This window comes from Hevea brasiliensis, unplaced genomic scaffold, assembly GCF_030052815.1.
Source record: "Hevea brasiliensis isolate MT/VB/25A 57/8 unplaced genomic scaffold, ASM3005281v1 Scaf165, whole genome shotgun sequence".
NCBI lineage: Eukaryota > Viridiplantae > Streptophyta > Magnoliopsida > Malpighiales > Euphorbiaceae > Hevea > Hevea brasiliensis.
Window position 1 is genome coordinate 101,902 of NW_026614658.1, and position 23,116 is coordinate 125,017.

The following is a 23,116-nucleotide window of genomic DNA, read 5'->3' on the forward strand; positions in this document are numbered from 1 at the left end:
AAAAAAAAAATATAAAAATTAATTTCTTTTATGGGATAATTTCTTTTTATGAGAAATTGCTGAGATTTTTTAATCATTTTCCCAATTAAACGCCACTCCATTGCTCATCCGTCGGTGTTCACTCCTTCCTTTCCTCCCTCTTTTTGAATGTTGTTTTGGTTACTTAGTCAAATCTCTCATTAATCAAGCTCAATTTCTTCATATTTTCTCATCAAGAGCTAGCAGCCGATGGCCCCTCTTATGAGATTCTTTGCAAGACAACTTCTACAGATTTTTTAGCTAAATATCAGATCGATTTCAATGCCTACATACACAAAGGTACTACTTTATTTCTCTCCAAAATTGACAATAGAGAGTGGCAATATGCATTTTTTTGGGGGAATCACAGTATTGGTTAATCTCAAGATTGTCTTATTTATCTAGGCAAGAAGAAGAAGCATTAAGATGCTAGGTCGATGTTCTTTTCAGTGAAAGAATGAAGAATAGATTGCATGATTGGCTTGATGGGTTATTGAGGAATGGAAATGGGAGATCTCAGTTACATGAGACTTCAAATCACCCCAGACAATAGCTTCAATCTTGCTGCATTATTAGATACTCTAGGTTATTTTTGCATATCACAAATCATAGCAAACTTCTTTAGATGTGTGTGTGGATTTTCAGAAGGATGTCCCCCAAATTGGGAATTTTGAATCATTTGAAGAACCCCAAAATCCATCTTGTAGCTATTTGCATCAATTCTTGGTCTTGCGATACTCTCTCTTAAGTCATCAAAACGAGGAAAAACATGATCCATCATACTTCTCCTAGGCACATTATCATTTACAACCTCTTCACCTTGGCCTACATTTTCATTGTTTCGATCATTTCCAGCATTACCACCACCAATTCTAATTCTTTCATCAGCCATGTCTGCTTTAATTTCAGTTTCGCTCAAAGCTTCTTTCCTTTTTCTGGTTTCTTTCTTATTGGCTCTACAAAATTTCTCAATTTCAGGATTAAACAATAAGGATGTGTCACTTGTGCTTCTAACTCTTCTCATAAAAGATTAAAAGTACCTAAAAAGAACAAACAAACACAAAATGAAAACATAACAAAGATAAAACTATAAACAACTAAAATAATCAAGAATTCAATCTTAAACAAACAACTCCCCGGCAACAGTGCCAAAAACTTGATGTGGCCCAATCGCAAGTGCACGGGTCGTACAAATAATATAGAAAAGATATCGTTCCCACGAGGAGTTGTGTTAATGATTGAATTTTTGATATAAAAATTCTGACTAATTTGAACTATTTTTGAAATTAAAGTAATAAATTGACAGATATTGAAGTGTGAATTCTATATGTGTAAAATTAATAATCTATTCAACAATGTAATGATTTAACTAAATTTGCATCAAATTAAAATAAGCAAATTGAAATGTGGTAAGATTTAAAATGGCAAGTAATTAAATTCAATTAGAAATTAACAATGATAAAAAGGGCGATTCCGGAGTTCGAGAATTCATATTCAAGCTATTTTGGAATTTTTAAATTGACTATCCAATCTTATGGAACTTACGGATTTTAAGGAGATTAATTCTTAAATCCTTTAAATACCTTTTCGAGTGGGACAAAGAGTGCCTTAATCAATCTAATCCTACTTTCGTGGAGTTAAAATTAATCAAGACCCATTAAGTTCCTTCATTAATCTGTAAATCCTCTTAATCCTTAGTCTATTTTTAGATCTAAGTTAATTAAGTCTAATTTCTTGATTATTTATCACAAGGCTTTCTCCTTTCCGTGCTTCAACCATGGATTAAGAATAACACTTAATGGGATCCTACACTAAGCATGTCATTGAGCACACAAGAAATGAATAAAACTCATTAAAATCACAAAATATGGATTACCCAATCAAAATCCACAAAATATCTCAAATATTATATGCCACTCCAGAATCTAATGAAAACTACTCACTATCCATAATATTTACAAGAAATTCTGAGTTAATATGGAAATAAATCTTTAATCTAAGCTAAGAACCAAGAAAAACCAATACAAGAAGGGTAGAAAATATGCAAGAAAGGAAAGAAAACTTTAAATCTGTCTAGAAATGGAGGGGTACGTTTTTGCTCCCCTTTTTGACTCTTCTGCTGCTGCTCCTTTTCTTTTGTTTTTTTCTCCCTATGCAGAGCTGCACAACTTATGCGGCAAATTATGCACAATTTGGCCAATGCATACTTTAACTTTGAAACTTGTTTTTGACATCTTTGGCTATAGAAATCACTCCTCAATGTCAAAATTTCTTTTTAGTCCCTCAAAAACACCATTTTATTTACAAAACAAAGTAAAATTATAAATTAATCCAAAAATTGGCAATCATGAAAAACTATCTAAATAACTAATGAAATTAGCTAAAAGTGACTAACAATCAAATAAAATGGCCATGAAATTAAACCTAAATGACTATGCAAAATGCATGAATCAACGACCCGTTATCCAGTTTAGTCAGCCTGTTATAGGTTACTTGGGCAGTGAAATTTATTGAAACAAGTTAAGAATATTAGCAACTGAAAATATTAGCAATTAAATAAATGAGTAAGAATATTTAATTATTATGAAAGAATTGAGCGCTTTTGAAGAGGAATAAATTAGAACAAAGGATAGTTAATGCTAGAAATTTTATATAAAATTAGATTAAATTCCAGATTATCCAAATTTTGATCCATTTCTTTTTTTATTATATATTATTTTCTTGTTATATTATTGCACCACTAAGCAGCAATGCTTAGCGCGATGGATTTATTTCCTTAGGCAGTTACTGAAGGTAAAGCCCAGTGAATATTAAACAGAGATTTTGAAGTTCTGATCTGCAGAACTGTCTGAAGTATTCAAGGTTGTCATCTCTTCAGCAATGCATGTAGATAGGGCCCATATAGGTCATAATTTGTATGTTGTATAAAATGCTTAGTTATAGTATTGTAATGTAAATTATAAAAATGTAATTAATAGGTATGTGATGTAAATTAATAAATCGGTTAATTCATATGTGATTAAATTATATATCATGTAAATTAGTGAAGATTGAAAATTTTTATATATGAGTTGAGCATGAATGAGAATGTATAGAAATGGATATGAATGGAATTGTAAGGATTTGAATACGGAATTGAAATATATAGATAATGCATGAAATGATGAGATTTTATTTTAAAATATTATTGAAAATTTCAAACAGGTGAATAGTGAAACATGTCAAACGATAATATAATAGGGAAAACTCCGTTAGTTTCTTCGTTAAAAAATAATTGATATTAAATTAAACGAATTCAAAAACTATGAAGAAATAAAATAAGATAAGTTAGGGTACTCCGGCACCAAGTGTAACACACCTCGCTCAGCTACACTGTAAACGGGTAAGGGGTGTCACAATTATTATTATTATTATTATTATTATTATTATTATTATTATTGTTACCTTTTAAATTATTTATTATTTATTATTATTATGGAAGGTGACTGTAAGAAATAATATTTTTGCATAAATGAATTTATAAAAAAACATAAATAATTTTTAAATATTACATATAATTATAAAATATCTTAGTTTTTAAAAATTAAATTTTCAAGAAAACAATAATTTTAATCATAAAAGTTAATGTAGTAATGTAAATAATAATGATAATAAAAAAGAAAAATAAATGGCGTGAAATGAGTAGATACATGGCGTGTCCTGGGAAAGAGCATTGGCAGGTAGTGAAATGGATTTTGAGATATTTGAAGGGTACTATAGATGTTGGTCTGACATTTGACAAGGCTAAGATGAGTGATTCAGTTGTTGGCTATGTGGATTCAGTTTTTGCTGTGGACTTAGACAAGAAGAGATCTTTAATAGGTTATTTGTTTACTCTTTCTAGAAGTGGTATCAGTTGGAAGGCAACATTGCAAGCTGCAATTGCTTTGTCTACCACAAAGGCTAAATATATGGCCTTAGCAGACTCAGTAAGGGAAGTTTTATGGTTACAAGATTTGATGGGTGATCTTGGGTTGATACAAAATAAGGCAACAGTGTTTTGTGACAGCCAGAGTGCAATACATCTCACAAAGAATTAGATGTACCATGAGCAAACTAAGTACATTAATGTCAGATATCACTTCATTAAGAGACTATAGCTGTGCAGAAAGTCACTACACATGATAATCCAACAAATATGATAACCAAGAGAGTCATAGTCAGCAAGTTTAGGCATTGCCTAGACTTGATTGGTGTTTGTAATGCTCAGTAATGCCCTTGCAAGGGCATATGGCAAGATAGAGTGTTTTATGGTTATTTTGTTGATGATAAAGGGAATTCGAGCCAAGGGGAAGAATTGTTATTTTTATGACTTGGATTTTGAATATATTTTTCATGGACCTAAATTTTGACCCGATCCAAAAGTTTCACGCTGCAACCCAATTGGGATAAAATATGAGATTTGTGATGGTAGCGGAGGGCACGAGCCGATGGACCTGGGCCTGTAGCCCACCACTGGTCTCCTTAGGAGTATGGGGGCAACGCCCCTGCAGTATAGACTAGTATAAATATTGTAATATTCTACCATTTACGGTAGAGTTGTAAGATATTCGGAAAACACACTAAGGTTAGGGTTTGAAAGTTCTGATTAATTGTATCTTGCTCTTTTCATCATTGTGAAACTTTTTTTCTCTTCTCTTGCCCGTGGACGTAAACCTTGTAATTGAACCACATTAAATCCTGCATTATTCTTCTTCTCTTTTCAATACTGTGTGATTGTGCTATTTGTGTGTGCACCTTAGATTTGCGAGCTTGTTATAATAATTTATATATAAGGGACAATTGGTCCCTCAATGTTTTTTAAAAAAATTAAACTTAAAAATCATAATGTTAATAATAAAAGATAATAACAGTAATGATAATAATAATTTTATGAAATTCAAGAAAAAAAATATTTTAAAAGTGAAAATAATAATAATTAAATATTACACAGTTAATATATATATATATATATATATATATATATATATATATATATATATATATATAATAAAAAATAATGGAAAATGAAAAAAAAAATAAATAAAGTTTCAAGTTTTTTTTATGTCTTATTTTGTATTTTTATGTCTTTGTACTATTTTTTTTTTTCAGTTAATATTTTAGGTGCTAGATTGAGTACAGATGGAATATGCTAACTTGGGTGTGATATGTGCCTTTTTTTTGTTAATTTTTTCTAATTATTTAAAATTAAAAAAAAATATATGATTTATAAAAAAAAAATAAATACTGATTATTGTTTAATAAAAATTTAATTTATAAATTTTTATTAATTATATAATCATATAATTATTTAAATGATTTTTCTAACAAGTGCAGCATTCTCATTAATATTTATTAAATATGTTTATTTATTACTAAAATTGCATCAATAAATAAGAAATTATATTTTTTATATGCTATTACACTCTTTTTATATATTATTATGCATTTCTATTGACCACAAAACAGGCTTTATTGACTACAAAACAGGCTTTAATTGTGGGTGTTTTGAGTAGTCTATTGACTTCGGAATAGTTAACGATATATCTTGCATTTCATTTTTGGTATAAAAATAGGTAATGTGAAGTAATAAAGTATAGCTAAATTTCTTATTAAGGATAGAAGCTTGAATATTCTTGTACATGTGATACAACTATTGTACATGTGACATAGCCATGTGAATTTCATGTACTAAGGGGACAACTTCAATATATGAATGAACACTATCTGTATCTAACTTTGCAAGAATCTGGATTGCAAATGCCACAGCAGGACCAACTTAAATCAATGAATAAATATGAGTGTATGTATATATATATATATATATATATATATATATATATGCACACTGTCTATCTAGCTTTTCAACAATCTAGATTTCGAATGCACAATATTGTTTTGTTGCTATTCTTGGGCATGAAAGAAACTAGATTCATTTTTCAGGAAATGTTGGAACCACTTGGCTGATATTTTTGGTGTTCTCTGCATTGTTCTGCGGTCTACATGATACAACCCGAAACTTATTGTATAACCATATGTCCACTTAAAATTGTCTATCAGAGACCAATGGAAGTAGCCTCTCACATCTGCTCCATTCCTGTAATTTTTATTAACCTTCGTAAGTCACCACTTCAACTAAAAACAGAACCCATGATTTTCAAGAACATTGATAGACAAGGAAATGTGAATTTACCTAATTGCCGAGACCAAAGAAGTGAGGTAGCCCTGCATGTACTCCAACCTGTTCATGTCATTAAGCATATCCTCAATGTTTTTGCTACTAGGCTGTGCATATCCTGCAAGTTGTGCATATTTTTTTAAGTCCTGAGACTGAATTACTAATTCTCAGTTTGATAATTGCTAATTGTACACATAGTTAAGTTATCTGCAGATAATTAAAAAAAATGGTATTGGGCTTTATTGACATATATACCGTTTCTGTGATGTACATAGGTGTGTTGTTGTATCTATCTTTGAAGTACATGATCGTCTTCTCCTTGCTATCTGGAAAAACATAGAAGGTAGGCATTGCTGTCTGTATAAGAACAACAAAAAAAAAAGCAATGTTAAATACTTTTATTATCATTTGATTTATTATTTATATTATAAGCTTTTGCATATCTTACCGGCTCTCCTATAAGAACTCCGTCTTTCTCTCCAGTTCCATAAGTAAAGGTATCTTTAAGTAAATCATCATGATAATTGCATGGTGTCAACAAGCAATCTCTTGCATAGAGAGTGCTATCATGGTTGATTCCAATGAAATCTAATTTATTCGCCAGTTTCCTCTTGTCCTCCGCTGAAAATGTTGGTAGCCTTAGACCTACTATCTGTTGCATCTCTGGTGGATACTCTCCAAACATAATGGGATCCATAAATCTACACACACAGCAAAAGAATTGCACTCCTATTAATTCATCTAAGAGCTAGCAATAACTTTATAGTATAAAACTTTAATTGGAGTTAGTAATTACCATGCAGCAATGAAACCTAAAGCTCGTTGAGCTGCCACACGATCCGCGGGAATGTCTCTCAATGGCTCATACCAATAGATATGTAATACAATGCCAATTTTTCCTCCCTGTTTTTCCTATTTCAGGTAATAATTTTATTAAGTAAACATGGTAAGGGAAGGAATTGTCTTTTCAACATTTGATGTGCTAATATATAAAATACCTGATGCTTCTTACGGTAAATTTCAGTTGCTGTGGCATGCGCCAATATCATATTATGAGCAGCAATGTGGGGTTCTAACTCAGAGCTCCCAGCTTTGCATTTGCCAGCAGGGTAAGAGAATCGATTTGGTGGCCATATTCCACTGTAGTAGCCATATTGGGCCACCATGTTAGCTTCATTGAGTGTAATCCAATGTTTGACTCTGTCCCCAAAAGCCTCAAAGCAGATATCTGCGAAGTAGCCGAAATCATCCCTATAAAAAAATTAAAATGGCGGACTAGATGTTTATTAATCTTGCGCGTATTATTAACAACTGTCGCAAATGCTGAACATATAATTTTCTATTATTAGAACCTCCGCACACATTTTTTTTCAATTTTTCTTTTATTTTTATCTAAAAAAAAGTAGCAAATAAGGAGAAACTTACTGTATTTGAGAACTTAGTCAAGTGCCATATTGATCTTCTAGTTCTTGAGGAGCATCAAAATAATGCAAGGTAACAACCGGTTCTATTCCTATACAATTAAAGAGGTATAAATAATAATAATAATAATAATAATAATAATAATAACAATAATACTAATAATAATAATACAAAATTACTTAAATCTAAGTGTTAAAGTAGCATAAAATAAGGCTGGCTATGTATTTAGCTTTGAGCAAAAGAGCATCAGTAAGCTTATTGTAAAATGCTATTCCTTCAGAATTGATATCTCCAGATCTACCCTCTATTATTAAGATTAAAATTAATTAAAACATGAAGAAATGAAATAAAAACTCATATTTAATGGAAAATTTTTATGAAACGTACTTGGAAGGATTTTAACCCATGAAATCGAAAATTTATATGAATTTACTCCAAGTGAATGCATCAACTCTATGTCATCCTATCAAAATACAAACATAATTTATAATATTTTCAATATTTATTCTACCAAAAAAATATTCTCAATATTTAAAAGGAAAAAAGAATCATCATATTTTATTTTGTTCTGCATCTTGTGGAGACTTGTCTAATTCAACTTAGAACGATTAAAAATTATTTTTATTACTAATATCATTTTTTTAATATAATTAAATTATGCTTGACAAATAAGTTAAGCCTGAATTTTTATATATATTATAAATTAAAAAAAAAAGGAATTGATAATATTTCATTATTAGATTAATAAATAAATAGCTTGAATTTTTAAATTAAACTAAATTTAAATTAAAACATTAAAAATTCCTAATGGATTGAGTCTGAGTTAAACCAACCAGACTCATCCTAAATTAATTAAACAGATTTAGAACTTAAAATTAGCAAAATTATATATTAATTTTCAGAATAAACGAATCAAGATGAAAATAAGTTTTCGTTTAACGTAAAAAATACAGATAAAATTCAGAATCAAAGTCCCTTGGTAAAAATATTCACTGGTTTCCATCAACCAAATAGAAAAACAGAAGGAGGAAAATGTTAGAACTTAATTCAAACAGGATTGATTTAGTTTTCATGATATCCTTCAAGATTTTAGGAATAATAGGTTTTAAGGTTGTTGCATTTCAATTTTTAAAATAATGATCTAATCTTGACTAAGTGTTGAGATATACATGGGATTTTATTATATTTAGTTAGACTTTTGCTATATAAATAGCACAATTAATAGTCTTTGGATTAAGAGAGTTGTATAGATTATTTCTTCCTATTCAATAAAAATGTTCTTTATTTTTCTGTATTTATTTTTGTTCTAACAGTGGTATCAGAGCCTCAATGATCTTATGGGAAAATAAGAGAAATCTTTAAACACAAATTTATCATGGGTTATTGGAGAGAAGTTTGAAGTGCATCAATAATGAAGAAATTGGAGAGAAGTACTCCAAGAAAATCAAAAGCAAAGGTTGGTGAGAAGTGCATCAACAAATGGTGAGAAGTGCACCAAAATTGTAGGCTGGAGAGAAGTGCTCCAACACACAAATTTATCGACTGGAGAGAAGTGTTCCAAGACTCAAATTGACAGATGGAGAGAAGTGCTCCATTCAAAAAAAAAAAAAATTTGAAGTCCATGTTTGAATTAAGGGAGAGAATGTTTGAACTTAATTCAAACAGGATTGATTTAGTCTTCATGATATCCTTCAAGATTTTAGGAATAATAGGTTTTAATGTTGTTGCATTTCAATTTTTAAAATAATGATCTAATCTTGACTAAGTGTTGAGATATACATGGGATTTTATTATATTTAGTTAGACTTTTGCTATATAAATAGCACAATTAATAGTCTTTGGATTAAGAGAGTTGTATAGATTATATCTTCCTATTCAATAAAAATGTTCTTTATTTTTCTGCATTTATTTTTGTTCTAACAGAAAAAAGTGAAGAAAGAAAAATACTAAAAAGTCATTTTCTCTTATGATAGTTATATCATGGACAACATTGATCATATATAAGGTGAAAATTATTAAAGATTGTTCTATGCAAAGATAAAATTACTGGAATTAAAATTTTATTAATTTAATTAAAAAACTTTGATCGAAATTTAAAAATTCATAATTTTAAATTTTATTAATTTAATTCAGTTGTTTAGCCTTGCGGACCATCGCTGTAAATGAACTAAACACCCTACGTTTTATTTAGTCTAATAGACTATCATTGTAGATGGGCTAAGCACCTTTTGTTTTAGCTTGATGGACAATAGCTATGGATGGGTTAAGCACCATTAATTTATTTAACCTGGAGACTATCGCTGTAGATGAGTTAAGTACCTTTTTTTTGAAGATAATTTCATATAATATATGTTATGAATTTATTTTATATTTCATTAATTGAAGGCTTATGATCAAAGGCGATGCGAAAACTAAAGTGGTGAATTCTTGAAGGTATTTTAGGTTCTCCTACAATTTGCTATTTAAAATAGTTTTGGACTAAATAATTTTAATCCAATTAAAATTATAAAAATTGCTTTAAATTAATTCTAGAGACTAATCTCTAAAATGAGTATTGAATTAATATTTTAATTCAGCTCACACTATAAGTCTTTTAAGGACTCAAAGTAAAATCACAAATAAAATTGGAATTAAATAAATAAAATAGAAATAATGAAATGTTATTGGCCATTAATGCAGGCGTGCTACGGTGGTGAGATAATCACACTCTTGCCTACTTTATTTAACGAGTATTATCAAACATCATTAATAATGTAAACTTATCTCAATAAAACCATGGACAAAAGTAACAATGACAACTTGATGAAAATTTTAATTCAACGAACACCCATTAAGCAAAGGCACTTGTTGTAACTTGTCAACATAATACGGCAATCAAAGTTGAGCAAAGCACTCACAAAAAAAGGATGGCAATCTTCGTAAATTTTGATAAAATAAATGGTAGCCAAACAATAAACTAATTATAATGGTAATATTGTAAATATGAGCCAAATTTCACTAAGCAAATGGATGGTAATTTCAGACAAAATCAAGCAAGAGTGTTGATGGCTATTTTGTAAATTTTAACAAATTTTACGTAGCAAAATGACAAATGGCGTGTATGCATATAATGTTAGCGCAAATTTAATGGCTATTTGTAAATAAAGCAAACCAAAATACAAAGCAAAAGATGAGGTGGCATCATGAATTCATGATAATTTTCTTCAAACTCTAGTGTAATTGATGTTGAGGCAGTGGGTGTAGAATAGGCTTTGAGGCGTGATGAATCACTATCTTTAAGGTATTAATTGCCCCCACTAGATTGCTGCAAGGTTATGGCAATATACCTCCAGGATACAACAAAGCCTGAAATCTGCAGACAGCAACTCCTGAAGATTTCCCTTAAGAACTCTTTATATGAACTGAATTTAGAGAGACTAGAAGAAAAGAAGAAGAAGTAGAAGTAGTATGTCTGAATTGAAAAAACTAATCCATATTTATAAAGAATGAAAAGTCATGGCACGTTTACTAGATAGACACATCTGCCTATCTCCAATAGATACAACTATTTGTATAATAGACATGTCTGTTTATTAAAAGCTACCTATACAAATAGTTGTGACTATTTGTATAGATAAATCTGTTTATTAAGAGACACCTATACAAATAGTTATGACTTTTGTATAGAATAGACATGTCTGTTAATTAACAGACACCTATACAAACAGTTGTGACTGTTTGTATAGAATTGATATGTCTGTCTATTAACAGACACATCTACTAGTTAATAAACACATCTGTTCGTAATTTATTTACGAAAATTATAATATGATAATTATTTTATTTCACACATATACGTGCCAAGTACCATAATAGAATAATATCTATTGAATTATATATATATAATTCTATACATATTTTACTCTTGTCATTCCCTTATATTTTAACAATATAGGAATTCTTTCTCTCTATACTATCTAACATACAAGCTATTTATAACAATCCCCCACTTAGCTTGTATTGTTAGATCCCATTGTTTCATGCATAATGAAAAGTATCTTTCGATTTAAACTTTTCCTTAGTGTAAGTTTTTCAAAGTTCTAAAGAAATCATGGTGGCCTTAGCTTAAACCTAGATTCCTATTAAATAGAACAGGAAATACTACACACACGAATCAATTAGTTTGACTTAAAAAGTTCACCAAAATTTTAGCACAAATATGGCCTTGTGCTACCTCCTATTTTCATGAACATTTACAAAAGTTATTCTCACTTTTGTTGAAGCGGCACCACTTCCTATGTTCATATAGGTGAAGTTTCCTTTGTAATAATTTTAAACTTCATTAAGAGTATAAATACTCATCCTCATTCTATTAACTTAGTACATTAAGTACTTTAATTACAACATTTACTAATGACTTGTTACCCTTTAAACTTTATTTAGTAATAATACTATAAAGTAGGGTTCCCATCATTAGTAAATTTAATGGAATATTTTAAATCCTAATCAGCACATGTACTTATGATCATAACTCTCGAGAGCCCTTTTATTAAAGGATTTGCTAGATTATTATAGGATTTAACATAAACATGGTAATAACACCATTAGAGACTAATTGTCTTACATTTTCATGTCTTAAGCTTATATGTATAGACTTTCAATTGTATATTTTACTATAAGCTTTAACTATCCTGATTTGACTATCACAATATAAAGAAATAGATGGCACAGGTTGTGGCCACAACTTAATATCCGATAACAAGTTTCTCAGCCATTCTGTTTCTTTACCATCATTAGCCAAAGTTATAAATTCGGATTTCACCGTAGAATGAGTTATATAAGTTTGTTTCTTTGATGCCTAAGAAACAGAATCTCCACTTAAAGTGGACACCCAACCAAAGGTTGACTTATTATCCTTAGTACTACTTATCCAATTGGCATTTATATAACTCTAGGATCTCCACCATATTTGCTTCACTAGTCAACCATATAATCACATGTTTATAACATGAACTACATAAATAATTCACAGTCTAGATATGTTCGTACATGTAACTATTAAGAACAATTGCATTTAGTTACATCTTTTAGCCAAGGGACATAATTTTTTTTTTTTGCATGGATACAACTCTTTATATGGTTTTAGCACAATTGGAAATTTATTCTATAGCTTATAATTTCTTTTTTTTTTTAAATATCCAAAAAATCCTTGAAATTTCTTTCCAACATTCCACACTGGGATTATTAGTATATCTTGATAACTTACATACTGCAAAAGCAATATGAGAAGTAGTGCAATGCATAGCATACATTAAGCTACCAATAGCACTAACACACTCAATTTGAGCAATTATTCTACCAAAATTTTCAGTCAATTTGCAATAAATATCATATGGAGTATTTACTTCCCTTAATATAATGAAATTGACAAAGAGTAAAACCCCCACTATTTTATAGCTAAGTAGTTTAGGCAGATCCCTCAAGGATAGTAATCAAAATATAAATCTAGACAGTAATTTTAAAATTCTCCCAAGAATAAATTAAAGAATAATAATATTGATTGTAGGTGAAAATGAAGAGAAGAGACAAAAAAGAAAAGTTAATAGATTTTTGTTCAAAACTGCTATTTATAAAGCATTTGCATCTCTTCAAACATATACAATAGTTCACTTTGTATCTATTAGAATAATTATATATGTTCACTTACACATTTTATAATAGACACAACAATTCACTTCGTATCTCTTATAACAATTACATCTATTCTCTTGTACCTTTTACAACAGATACAACTGTTCACTTTGTATCTCTTAGTATAATTATATCTGTTCACTTATACCTTTTACAACAGATACAACTGTTCACTTTGTATCTCTTAGTATAATTACATCTGTTTACTTATACCTCTTCGAACATATACAATCGTTCACTTATACTTCTTAGAACATATACAACCATTCACTTATACCTTTTAGAACATATACAACCATTTACTTTGTATCTCTTAGAACAATTATATTTGTTTACTTATACATTTCACAATAGATATAATTATCGGTAATAAATAGTTCATTTTGATATCTTTTAATGAACAGACATAACTCTTTTGAAATGAGATAAAATTTTCTATTACTAATATTTTAACAATATCCCTACCTAGTTAGTGATAGACACAATTAATATGAATTAGGATTTATGCATATAAAAAGTGTTTTTCGACTTATGCACATAAATCTTATTATCTTCTTTAACACATTCACCATGAGCTTTAGCATCATAATATAACCTTATATTTCTTCTAATTATAAGCATGTCATCAATATAAAATAAATTATCACATAAACAACTTTTTAATGTGTAAATATTTCTAAATCTGTTTAAGAGAAAAGTCGTATGTGGCATACAGTAATTTCTTCCTATAATCATTCAAACTAGAAGTATGATGTGCTATTATTCTTCCTAATTGTAATGATTTAGGAACTACCACTTTCAAATCCTTAAACTTTGAAACAAAGATATGCAACTCATGGACTTATCCATAACAGGCATATTATCAAGTATTTAGAATTCAAAATATTTCATAATGAGAAATTTATCCATACCTTTTTTTTTTTTGTATTGTATTCGAATTCTAACGAATTCCAGATTTCCTTTGGAGGCTTCACAGAGGTAAATAAATCTTATAGCCTATCTGATAAGTTATTGAGAATATGACCTCTGCATGGCAATTCATCTTCTTTTCCTAGTCTGCTTTCACCTTCTTAGTGAACATAATTTGTTCCTTAAAATGATCAAGTTTCACGAACTCTTGATTCATCACGGAAATAACCTTAGACTCCATTGCGATTAATACCTTAAAATTGTTGAGGCAGTGGGTGTAGAATAGGCTTTGAGGCGTGATGAATCACTATCTTTAAGGTATTAATTGCCCCCACTAGATTGCTGCAAGGTTATGGCAATATACCTCCAGGATACAACAAAGCCTGAAATCTGCAGACAGCAACTCCTGAAGATTTCCCTTAAGAACTCTTTATACGAACCGAATTTAGAGAGACTAGAAGAAAAGAAGAAGAAGTAGAAGTAGTATATATCTGGATTGAAAAACTCATCCATATTTATAAAGAATGAAAAGTCATAGCACCTTTACTAGATAGACACATCTGTCTATCTCCAATAGATACAACTGTTTATGTAATAGACATACTTGTTTATTAAAAGATACCTATACAAATAATTGTGACTATTTGTATAGAATAGACATGTCTGTTTATTAACAGACACCTATATAAACAGTTATGACCTTTTGTATAGAATAGACATGTCTGTTTATTAACAGACACCTATACAAACAGTTGTGACTGTTTATATAGAATTGATATGTCTATCTATTAACAGACACATCTACTTGTTAATAAACACATCTATTCGTAATTTATTTGCGAAAAATTTAAATAAAGTCATAATAAAGTCAACATGGCCATGCTCAGTAATGGCCACTCACTTTGTATTATATAATTTTTTTTTAGGCTAAAAGATGTTGTGTGGAACCAAAATCTCGCACGTCAAGCGAGAATGACGACATGTTTGGAACATTTTTTTTTAGAAGAAAGCAAACTTTTAATTAATTAATAAAAAGAAAGACGCATCTAAATTATTTTTTTTTCTGAATTTAAACAGCTAATTTTTGTGAAGAATAATGATTTACATAAATAATCTTGTTTAATCCATGTCGTTTTGCTAGTTCAGAATTGATGCATACATTTTGCATAGTCATTTAGGTATAATTTTATAACCCTTTTTATTTGATTATTAGTCATTTTTAGCTAATTTCATTAGTTAATTAGTTAGTTTTTCATAGTTGTCAATTTTGCACTAATTTGTAATTTTTACTTTGTTTTGTAGGAAAAATGGTGTTTTTGAAGGACTAAAGAGAATTTTGCCATTGAGGAGTGTCTTCTACAGCAAAAAGATGTCAAAAACAAGTTTTCAAGCTGAAATATGCATTGACCAAACCGCGCATAACTTGCCGCATAAGCTATGCAGATCTGCATAAGGAGGAAGATCACTGCTCAGAACCAAAGAAATGTGCATAAGGAGATCGCATAGCTTATGCACATTCTCACCTCCCTTATGCACATTCACGAAATTGTGCATAACCTATGCACTAAGTCATGCACTTCGCATAAGTGACCCAGACCAGTAAATCGCATAAGGGATCAGATAACTTATGCATCCACTTATGCAATTCCATAAAGAGTTCATTAATGAGTCAAGAAGATTCCCTTAATGTATTCCTCCTAGAACATACTATTTTAGGGCTCCATGTCAGAAAAATGCTATATATAGTCTCATTTTCCCATTTTAAGGGAGACAAGGAGCAAAGAAGAAGAGGAGGAGGCTGAGCAGAATTTGATGAGTCATCTTCACCTTCCACACCATTTTCAACTAAGATTTGCAGATTTCTTTCTTTCTTTACACTTTTCTACATTTCTAGTGTTTAATTTCTTACTTCTTAGCTTAGATTAAAGCTTTATTTCCATTTAAACTCATCATATCTTGTAAGCATTATGGATAGTGAGTAGTTTACTTTTGATTCTGGAGTAAGGGTTGTAATATTTGAGATATTTTGTGGATTTTGATTGGGTAATCCATATTTTGTGGTCTTAATGAGTTTTATTCATTTCTTGTATGCTTAATGACATGCTTAATGAAGGATCCCATTGAGTAATGTTCTTAATCCATGGTTGAAGCACCGAAAGGAGAAGGCCTTGTGATAGATAATCAGGAAATTGGACTTAATTAACTTAGACCTAGAAATAGGCTAAGGATTAAGAGGATTCACAGATTAATTAAAGAACTTAATGGGTCTTAATTAATTCTAACTCCACGAAAGTAGGATTAGTTTGATTAAGGCACTCTTTGTCTCACTCGAAAGGGAATTCAAAGGATTTAAGAATTAATCTCCTTAAAACCCATAAGTTTCATAAAATTGGATAACCGATTTAAATTCCAAAATAGCTCGAATAAGAAATACCTAACTCCTAATCACCTTTTACCATTGTTAATTTCTAATCGAATTTAATCATTTGCCATTTTAAATATTGCCATATTTGAACTTGCTTATTTCTATTTGATGCAACTTTAGTTTAATTAATACATTGTTGAATAGAATATTAATTTTGCACATTTAGATTTCATACTCCATTACCCATTAATTCATTATTTTAATTTCATAAATACTTCAATTTAGTCAACTTTTATATCGAAAATTCAATCATTAACACAACTCCTCGTGGGATCGATATTTTTCTATACTACTTGTACGACCCGTGCACTTGCGGTTGGGACGCATCAAGTTTTTGGCGCCGTTGTCGGGGAGTTGTTTGTTTAAGATTGAATTCTTGATCATTTTAGTTGTTTATAGTTTTATTTTTTTTGTTACCTTTTCATTTTGTGCTTGTTTGTTCTTTTTCAGGTACTTTTAATCTTTTATGAGAAGAGCTAGAAGCTCAAGTGATACATCCTTATTGTTCAATCCCGAAATAGAGAAATTTTGTAAGGCCAACAAGAAAGAAACCAGAAAAAGAAAAGAAGCATTGAGAGAAACCGAAATTGAAGCAGACATGGCTGATGAAAGAGTTAGAATTGATGTTGGTAATGCTGGAAATGGTCAAAACAATGAAAATGAAGCCCAAGGAGAAGAAGTTGTTAATGCAAACGTGCCTAGGGGAAGTATGATGGATCATGCTTTTCCACGTTTTGATGATTTGAGAGAGAGCATAGCAAGACCAAGGATTGATGCAAATAGTTACAAGATGGATTTTGGAGTTCTTCAAATGATTCAGAATTCTCAATTTGGAGGACACCCTTCTGAAAATCCACACACACATCTAAAGAAGTTTGCTATGATCTGTGACATGCAAAAACAACCTGGAGTATCTGATGATGCAGCAAGATTGAAGCTATTCCCATTCTCTTTGAAAGATAGAGCATTGGATTGGCTTGATTCTTTACCTCATAACTCCATTACAAATTGGGAGCAACTCACTGATGCATTTCTTGCACAATATTTTCCACCTGGAAAAACTCAAGAGCTGAGGAATCAAATGACAGCTTTCAGACCAAGAGAAGATGAAACTCTCTATGAGTCATGGATGAGATGGAAGGAATTAGAGAGATTATGCCCACATCATGCCATTCCGAAATGGATGATAAATCAAAATTTTTACACCAATGTCACTCCTGCAATCAGAGGAATTATTGATGCTCAAATAGGAGGAGAATTTATTATAAAGCATGAAGATGAAGCTTATGAGCTATTGGAGAAAATTGCAAAGAATACTCATCTTTGGAGTAGTCCAAGAGGACCAGCTCCAACTCAGAAAAGGCAAGCTGCTGGAATATATGATCTTGATCCATTCAACATGATTAATGCAAAGTTTGATGCACTTACAAATGTCCTTGCTAAGAAGATGGAAGATTTGAGTATGTTGGTTAGTTCATCAACATCAGCTGGAAGTTCACAACAAGTGGCTTATGCAGAGGAAACAACCAGCTGTGGAGTAGATTATGGAGAACAAGCAGCATATGTTGGTAATTATGGAAACAAGCAAATGGGGAATCCTTATTCTCAAACTTACAATCCAAATTGGAGGAATCATCCCAACTTTTCATGGGGAAATCAGCAAAATCAAGTTCAAAATCAGAATTTTCAACCACAACAGCAGAGTCAAGTTCCATATCAGCAAAATAGGCAACCATTGCCTAATTTTCAGCAGAAAAATATGAACCCTCCACCAAAACAGCAAGAACGAAATTCCACCACTGAAGCTTTATTGCAACAGATACTTGCTAACCAAAATAAGCATGATGAGGAGATGAGAGAGGTGAAGGCAAGGCTGGAACAGATGCAAACACACAATGTATCGCTGGAAAATCAGATTGCACAACAAGCATCTTCCTCAAGTGCCAAATCTTTTGGAAAGCTTCCAAGTCAACCAGAAAATCCAAGAGAGCAGTGTCAAGCTATTACTTTAAGAAGTGGTAAAGTTATAAATGATGAGAAGAGTGAAAATAGTGAGAAGAGAGAAAATGAAAAAGGAACTGATGGGAGTGAAAAACAAGAGAGTGCAGAAAAATGTAAAGAGGAATTTGAAGAAAAGGAAGAGAAATATATACCTCCTGAGCCCTACAAACCACAACTTCCCTTTCCACAAAGATTTCACAAAGCCAAGCTTGATAGGCAATTTGGGAAGTTCTTAGAGGTTTTGAAGAAACTTTACATAAATGTGCCTTTTGTTGATGCTCTTTCACAAATGCCCTCTTATGCAAAATTCTTGAAAGAAATTCTCTCAAACAAGAGAAAACTTGAAGATGATGAAACTGTAGCTTTGACAGAAGAATGTAGTGCTATCCTCCAAAGGAAACTTCCTCCAAAGCTTAAGGATCCAGGGAGTTTTTCAATTCCATGCCACATCGGAGAATCATGTTCTACAAAAGCCTTATGTGATTTAGGGGCTAGTGTTAGCCTTATGCCCCTTTCCATCTATGAGAAGCTCAACATGGGAGATCTAAAGCCAACCCACATTTCTCTTCAGTTAGCCGACAGAACAATCAAGTATCCTGAAGGGATTTTGGAGAATGTGCCCCTGAAGGTTGGAAAGTTCTATATACCTGTTGACTTTGTCATCTTGGACATGGAGGAAGATTCTAATATTCCAATTATCTTGGGGAGACCCTTCCTAGCTACAGCAGGAGCATTGATTGATGTTAAAGGAGAAAAGCTGACTCTTAGGGTTGGTGAAGAGCAATTGGTTTTCAATATTAATAACACTATGAAAAAGAATCATTTTGAAGCTGATACTTGCTTGAGAGTTGATATTATTGATGAGCTGGTTGAAGAACACTTCAGAAAGAAATATCCAGAAGATCCACTTGAAAATTATTTGGTTCATGGAGGAGGCATAGATTATGACAACCCTCATGTAGCTGCATATGCTCAACACTTAGAGGGAAGTCCACCATTCATTTCTGCTCCAGTTTTTCAACTCACACAAAAGGAAAAAGCTGAATTTAAGCAATCATCATTCAAGGAAGAAGATGCACCTAAGGTAGAACTTAAGCAACTTCCTTCTCAGCTCAGGTATGAATTTCTTGGCACTAATAACACTTATCCAGTAATTGTAAATGCAAATTTGAGTACCTTAGAAGCTGATAAGTTATTAAGAGTGTTGAGAAAATTTAGGAAAGTTTTGGGATACACCATAGATGACATTAAGGGAATAAGCCCACACTTTTGCATGCATAGAATCATTTTGGAAGAAAATTGTAAACCATCTATTGAACATCAGAGGAGGTTGAACCCAAATATGAAAGAAGTTGTTAAAAAGGAAATTTTGAAGTTGCTTGATGCAGGGATCATATATCCCATCTCGCATAGACTTGGGTGAGCTCAGTACATGTTGTCCCAAAAAAGGGTGGAATGACAGTTGTTAAAAATGAAAATAATGAATTAATTCCCACCAGAACAGTGACTAGTTGGCGAATGTGCATAGATTACAGAAAATTAAATGTTACCACTAGAAAAGATCATTTTCCACTTCCCTTCATTGATCAAATGTTGGAAAGACTAGCTAGGCATTCTTACTTTTGCTATTTAGATGGATATTCAGGTTTTTTTCAAATCCCTATCCATCCAAATGATCAAGAGAAAACCACTTTTACTTGTCCATATGGAACCTTTGCTTATAAAAGGATGCCATTTGGGTTGTGTAATGCACCAGCCACTTTTCAGAGGTGCATGATGGCAATCTTCTCAGATTTCATTGAAGACATAATGGAGGTTTTTATGGACGATTTTTCTGTTTATGGATCTTCATTTGATATATGCTTGGCTAACCTTTCTAAAATTTTGCAGCGATGTGCAGATACTGACCTTGTGTTAAATTGGGAAAAGTGTCATTTTATGGTCCAGGAAGGGATAGTGCTTGGACATTTTGTGTCTAATAGAGGAATAGAGGTTGATAAAGCCAAAGTTGAAGTGATAGAGAAGATGGCTCCTCCTACCAATGTCAAGGGAATTCGAAGTTTCCTAGGACACGCCGGGTTCTACAGACGCTTTATCAAGGATTTTTCTAAAATAGCTAAACCTTTGTCTAATTTGCTAAGTAATGACACACCATTTGTATTTGACCAAGAGTGTTTGGATGCCTTTTGCAGGTTGAAGCAAGCTCTTATCACTGCACCAATCATGCAACCACCTGATTGGAGCCTACCTTTTGAAATTATGTGTGATGCTAGCAACTATGCAATTGGGGCTGTTCTTGGTCAAAGAAAGGACAAAAGGCTTATGCTATTTATTATGCTAGTAGAACACTGTATGAGGATCAAACAAATTATGCAAAAACTGAAAAGGAATTTTTGGCAAATGTCTTTTCATAGGAACAGTTAACACCTTACATTATTGAATCAATGGTGGTTATATTTTAAGTTCATGCACCATCAGTATTTGCTCGTAAAAGGAGGCTAAACCTAGGCTCATTAGGTGGATTCTGATGCTACAAGAATTTGATTTGGAGATTAGAGATAAGAAAGGAGCTGAAAATGTAGTTGCTGACAATCTTAGTAGGTTGAAATTGGATGGTGAAGAATTGGATGAAATCCCTATTGATGAGTTTTTCTTGGATGAACAACTTTTCTCTCTTGTTGCTAAACTACCTTGGTATGCAGACTTTGTGAATTATCTATCTTGTGGAGTTTTACCTCTAGGTATGACATGGCAACAAAAGAAAAAGTTTTTGCATGAGGTGAAGTTTTATAGATGGGATGATCCTTTACTCTTTAGGAGATGTTGTGATGGTTTAATTAGAAGATGTATTCCTGAAGAGGAGGTACAGAGTATTTTGCATCATTGCCATGCTTCTGATTATGGAGGTCATTTTGGCATCTCTAAGACAACTAGTAAAATTTTGCAAGCTGGTTTCTTTTGGCCAAATCTTTTTAAGGATGTGAGGAAATTTGTGTTGGATTGTGATAAATGTCAAAGGAGTGGAAATTTGTCAAAAAGAGATCAAATGCCCCTAAATAATATTCTTGAAGTGGAATTATTTGATGTTTGGGGAATAGATTTTATGGGGCCATTCCCTCCTTCATATGGTAATAGATACATCTTAGTTGGGGTTGACTATGTGTCAAAGTGGGTGGAAGCTATTGCAACTCCAACTAATGATGCTAGAGTGGTAGTGAAATTTTTGAAGAAATTTGTCTTGAGCATTTGGAGCTCCTAGGGCTATAATTAGTGATGGGGGTTCCCATTTTTGTAATAAGCAATTTGAGAGCTTAATGAGGAAGTATGGTGTAGTGCACAAGATAGCTACCCCATATCATCCTCAAACTTCAGGACAAGTTGAAATTTCTAACAGAGAGCTCAAGCATATTTTGGAGAAAACAGTGAACAATTCTAGGAAAGATTGGTCTATCAAACTAGATGATGCTTTATGGGCATATAGGACTGCCTACAAAACCCCTATAGGAACTACTCCCTTTAGGTTGGTGTATGGTAAGTCTTGTCATTTACCTGTGGAGCTAGAACATAGAGCATATTGAGCCATTCAAACCTTGAATTTTGATCTTAAGTAAGCTGGTGAGAAAAGGTTGTTACAACTTAATGAGCTTGAGGAATTGAGGATGGATGCTTATGAAAGTGCCCGTATTTACAAAGAAAGAACTAAAGTTTGGCATGATAAGCATCTGAGGAAAAAGGAATTCAAAGAAGGTGATTTAGTTTTGTTGTTCAACTCAAGATTGAAATTGTTCCCTGGAAAACTTAAGTCAAGGTGGACTGGTCCATATAGAGTTTCTAAGGTTTTCCCTTATGGAGCAATAGAAATTTGGAGTGAAAAATCTGGGAATTTTAAGGTCAATGGGCATAGATTGAAACATTACATAACTGGAGACCCAATACTAGGAGCAAGCTGTTACAAGCTCTCCAATCCCTCACCTCTTTTCAGTAAAATTCATGAAGAGTCCAGCTAAGGACTATAAATTAGCCCTCTTGGGAGGCATCCCAAGTCCTTTTATTTTGCTTTTGTTGATTTACTTTCATTTTCATTAATTTTGTTTTTATCTTAAATCTCCCCAAATTCAATTTTTGACATTGTTAAATTTTGTCTCTTGTAGATGTAATTCAATGAAGAAAGGCTGGTGAACTGTTGGGAAAGTAATTCTTAACTTGAAAAATTTTGTCCTTCAAAAGAACTGATAAGTTTTTGCTGCATAACCTGTGCAGGAGCTGCAATCTGGTTTATGCAGAGGAAATGTACATTCTGCAGCAAAAAGGGTGTCTGCAGCAAAATGGCTCATGTTTTTGATGAGGTTGGATGTATTTAAATGGAGGAAGGTTGGTGAACTGCTGAAAGCTGCAATCTGGTTAATGCAGAGGAAATGTACATTCTGCAGCAAAAAGAGTGTCTGCAGCTAATGACTTGTGCTTTTGGTGAGGTT

The 23,116-nt window shown here is 31.7% G+C and overlaps 1 non-coding gene and 1 pseudogene across 1 annotated transcript; both read right to left on the reverse strand.

Moving 5' to 3' along the window:
* Positions 1–5,618: 5,618 nt before the first annotated feature.
* On the reverse strand, positions 5,619–14,456 carry LOC110640931 (beta-glucosidase 18-like; annotated as a pseudogene).
* Positions 14,457–17,706: 3,250 nt separating this feature from the next.
* LOC131176560 (small nucleolar RNA R71) lies at positions 17,707–17,813 on the reverse strand. Its single transcript, XR_009146573.1, has one exon. It is a non-coding gene; the product is annotated as a small nucleolar RNA R71 (small nucleolar RNA).
* Between the last annotated feature and the right edge of the window lie 5,303 nt (positions 17,814–23,116).